The following is a 4,976-nucleotide window of genomic DNA, read 5'->3' as shown; positions in this document are numbered from 1 at the left end:
CTGCGTTGGTTTCCTCTGGATGACTGTCTGTGAGGAGTGTGGTGTGTTCTCCCTGTGTCTGTGTGGGTTTCCTCCAGGTGACTGTCTGTGAGGAGTGTGGTGTGTTCTCCCTGTGTCTGCGTGGGTTTCCTCCAGATGACTGTCTATGAGGAGTGTAGTGTGTTCTCTCTGTGTCTGCGTGGGTTTCCTCCGGGTGACTGTCTGTGAGGAGTGTGGTGTGTTCTCCCTGTGTCTGCGTGGGTTTCCTCCGGGTGACTGTCTGTGAGGAGTGTGGTGTGTTCTCCCTGTGTCTGCGTGGGTTTCTTCTGGGTGACTGTCTGTGAGGAGTGTGGTGTGTTCTCCCTGTGTCTGCGTGGGTTTCCTCCGGGTGACTGTCTGTGAGGAGTGTGGTGTGTTCTCCCTGTGTCTGCATGGATCCCACGATCCAAAAACACACGTTGGTAGGTGGATTGTGTCTCAAAAGTGTCCATAGGTGTGAGTGAATGTGAGTGAGTGTTGCCTTGTGAAGGACTGACTCCCCCTCCAAGGTGTGTTCCTGCCTTGCACCTAATGTTTCAGACTAGGCTCCGGACCCACTGTGACCTTGAACTGGATAAGGGTTACAGATAATGAATGAATGAATGTGGACAGGTTCACGCATTCATTTCAGTGGAAGTGGCAGTGGTGCAACAGGTAGCATCGCTGTCACACAGCTCCAGAATCCTGGGGATGTGGGTTCAAGACCTGTACTGGATGACTGCATGCAAAAGTGTCCACAGTCCTGTGCTGTGATGGAATGATGCCTGGGTTACAGACAATAAATTCATAGTTAGGTTAGAAGAGCTCTTACACGATAAGGTTAGACAACAATTAATATTTAGTTAAAATAATTTCCAATTAGTTAATAGTACTTAATAGTACTGAGTACCAGAAATGCATATTTTCTGAGTTGTATGAAACATTAAATGAACTAGTAGACACTTTAAAATTAAATATGTATGCACCCTTTTGACATTTGAGTTTATGAATTTAAAATATTAAGGCGACTGAATGTCTTTTAATTTTTTTTTTTGAGTTATGCATTTATCAAAGTTTACAGTGTGGTCAGTCAAGGGAATTAGCAGCACCCCTGTTTACCATTTTAAAAACCCAGCTTGGAACATGGATGGAAGATCTGGATTTGAGGACCTCATCATAGCCTGTGATACAGTTCTGTAGATGGCCTGAAGAGGGCAGGCGCACACAGGTTTTGAATCTATGGAGCAGTCAGTGAAGCAGCTCTGCGTAGGGATCGGGGACAGGTGTGTTCACCATATCACCTTCACATGAACTCTGCTCTCTCATCTTCACCCTTTTACACCTTCACCACTTCACGGAGCACTGACTGGAACAAGGGATAAAGGAACAAGGAACAAGGAGGACCAACCAGAGGAAAGCATCTCTCTCTCTCTGTCCACAGGTGAGTGTGGCTTGGAGAGATAGTGTGTGAGTGACTGGGTGAGTGTGTTGGCCCCTGTTCTGTTTTGTTCTTGTCTTGTGCTCTGTGATTCTGGGTGGGCTTTGGACCGACCACAACCCTGATCAGGATGAAACCGCTACAGAGGGAGGATAGATGAATGAATAAGTTAATGATTTAGAGCCTCAGGTTGACTGTCTTGTGTGTCTTGTGCAGTAGACAGTGTGCTGTATGGTAGACAGTGTTTTGTGGTGTGGACATTGTCCTGTGCAGTAGACAGTGTGCTGTAAGGTGGACAGTGTTTTGTGGGGTGGACAGTGTCCTGTGAGGTGGGCAGTGTCCTGTATGGTAGACAGTGTTTTGTGGGGTGGACAGTGTCCTGTGCAGTGGGCAGTGTCCTATACGGTGGACGGTGTTTTGTGGGGTGGAAAGTGTCCTGTGCAGTAGACAGTGTGCTGTACCGTAGACAGTGTTTTGTGTGGTGGACAGTGTATTGTGCAGTAGACAGTGTGCTGTACGGTAGACAGTGTTTTGTGGGGTGGACATTGTCCTGTGCAGTAGACAGTGTGCTGTACGGTAGACATTGTTTTGTGGGGTGGACAGTGTCTTGTGCAGTAGACAGTGTGCTGTACAGTAGACAGTGTTTTGTGGGGTGGACATTGTCCTGTGCAGTAGACAGTGTCCTGTACGGTAGACAGTGTTTTGTGGTGTGGACATTGTCCTGAGCAGTAGACAGTGTGCTGTATGGTAGACAGTGTTTTGTGGGGTGGACATTGTCCTGTGAGGTGGGCAGTGTCCTGTACGGTAGACAGTGTTTTGTGGGGTGGACAGTGTCCTGTGCAGTGGGCAGTGTCCTGTACGGTGGACAGTGTTTTGTGGGGTGGACAGTGTCCTGTGAGGTGGGCAGTGTGCTGTATGGTAGACAGTGTTTTGTGGGGTGGACAGTGTCCTGTGCAGTAGACAGTGTGCTGTCGGTAGACAGTGTTTTGTGGGGTGGACAGTGTCTTGTGCAGTAGACAGTGTGCTGTATGGTAGACAGTGTTTTGTGGGGTGGACAGTGTCCTGTGCAGTAGACAGTGTGCTGTCGGTAGACAGTGTTTTGTGGGGTGGACAGTGTCTTGTGCAGTAGACAGTGTGCTTTACGGTAGACAGTGTTTTGTGGGGTGGACAGTGTCCTATGAAGTAGACATTGTGCTGTACGGTAGACAGTGTTTTGTGGGGTGGACATTGTCCTGTGCAGTAGACAGTGTGCTGTACAGTAGACAGTGTTTTGTGGGGTGGACAGTGTCCTGTGAGGTGGGCAGTGTCCTGTACGGTGGACAGTGTTTTGTGGGGTGGACAGTGTTTTGTGGGGTGGACAGTGGCCTGTGCATTAGACAGTGTACTGTACGGTAGACAGTGTTTTGTGTGGTGGACAGTGTCTTGTGCAGTAGACAGTGTGCTGTACGGTAGACAGTGTTTTGTGGGATGGACAGTGTCTTGTGCAGTAGACAGTGTGCTGTATGGTAGACAGTGTTTTGTGGGGTGGACATTGTCCTGTGCAGTAGACAGTGTGCTGTACGGTAGACAGTGTTTTGTGGGGTGGACATTGTCCTCTGCAGTAGACAGTGTCCTGTACGGTAGACAGTGTTTTGTGGGGTGGACAGTGTCTTGTGCAGTAGACAGTGTGCTGTACGGTAGACAGTGTTTTGTGGGGTGGACATTGTCCTGTGCAGTAGACAGTGTGCTGTACGGTAGACAGTGTTTTGTGGGGTTGAATTTGTCCTGTGCATTGGGCAGTGTGCTGTACGCTAGACTAGACAGTGTTTTGTAGGGTGGACAGTGTCCTGTGCAGTAGATAGTGTTTTGTGGGGTGGACAGTGTCCTGTGCAGTGGGCAGTGTGCTGTACGGTAGACAGTGTTTTGTGGGGTGGACATTGTCCTCTGCAGTAGACAGTGTGCTGTACGTTAGACAGTGTTTTGTGGGGTGGACAGTGTCTTGTGCAGTAGACAGTGTGCTGTACGGTAGACAGTGTTTTGTGGGGTGGACATTGTCCTCTGCAGTAGACAGTGTGCTGTACGTTAGACAGTGTTTTGTGGGGTGGACAGTGTCTTGTGCAGTAGACAGTGTCCTGTACGGTAGACAGTGTTTTGTGGGGTGGACATTGTCCTGTGCAGTAGACAGTGTGCTGTACGGTAGACAGTGTTTTGTGGGGTGGACATTGTCCTGTGCAGTAGACATTGTGCTGTACGGTAGACAGTGTTTTGTGGGGTGGACATTGTTCTGTGCAGTAGACAGTGTGCTGTACGGTAGACAGTGTTTTGTGGGGTGGACAGTGTCTTGTGCAGTAGACAGTGTGCTGTACGGTAGACAGTGTTTTGTGGGGTGGACATTGTCCTGTGCAGTAGACAGTGTGCTGTACGGTAGACAGTGTTTTGTGGGGTGGACATTGTCCTGTGCAGTAGACATTGTGCTGTACGGTAGACAGTGTTTTGTGGGGTGGACATTGTCCTGTGCAGTAGACAGTGTGCTGTACGGTAGACAGTGTTTTGTGGGGTGGACATTGTCCTATGCATTGGGCAGTGTCCTGTACGGTAGACAGTGTTTTGTGGGGTGGACAGTGTACTGTACGGTAGACAGTGTTTTGTGGGGTGGACAGTGTACTGTACCGTAGACAGTGTTTTGTGGGGTGGACATTGTCCTGTGCAGTAGACAGTGTGCTGTACGGTAGACAGTGTTTTGTGGGATGGACAGTGTCTTGTGCAGTAGACAGTGTGCTGTACGGTAGACAGTGTTTTGTGGGGTGGACATTGTCCTGTGCAGTAGACAGTGTGCTGTACGGTAGACAGTGTTTTGTGGGGTGGACATTGTCCTGTGCAGTAGACATTGTGCTGTACGGTAGACAGTGTTTTGTGGGGTGGACATTGTCCTGTGCAGTAGACAGTGTGCTGTACGGTAGACAGTGTTTTGTGGGGTGGACATTGTCCTGTGCATTGGGCAGTGTCCTGTACGGTAGACAGTGTTTTGTGGGGTGGACAGTGTACTGTACCGTAGACAGTGTTTTGTGGGGTGGACAGTTTCATGTGAGGTGGACAGTGTCCTGTGCAATAGACAGTGTGTTGTACGGTAGACAGTGTTTTGTGGGGTGGACAGTGTCTTGTGAGGTAGACAGTGTCCTGTACGGTAGACAGTGTTTTGTGGGGTGGACTGTGTCCTGTGCAGTGGGCAGTGTTCTGTACAGTGGACAGTGTTTTGTGGGGTGGACAGTGTCCTGTGCAATAGACAGTGTGCTGTACAGTGGACAGTGTTTTGTGGGGTGGACAGTGTCCTGTGCAGTGGGCAGTGTTTTGTGGGGTCGACAGTGTCCTGTGTAGTGGGCAGTGTCCTGTACAATGGCACTGAAACTCTGGAAGTCTCCTGAAGATCTACCTACTGAAGTGTCTCACACTCGTCCACTCCTATCAGCCGCGTGTGAATCACTGGAGTGTCTCTCAGTCTGTAATTCCAGTCTTAGACACAGCACATCTGCTCTCCCTCCTCCTGTCCACAGAATAACACTGT

Source organism: Hoplias malabaricus, chromosome Y (assembly GCF_029633855.1).
Source record: "Hoplias malabaricus isolate fHopMal1 chromosome Y, fHopMal1.hap1, whole genome shotgun sequence".
In the NCBI taxonomy this organism is placed as follows: domain Eukaryota; kingdom Metazoa; phylum Chordata; class Actinopteri; order Characiformes; family Erythrinidae; genus Hoplias; species Hoplias malabaricus.
Note: the sequence above shows the minus strand (reverse complement) of the source record.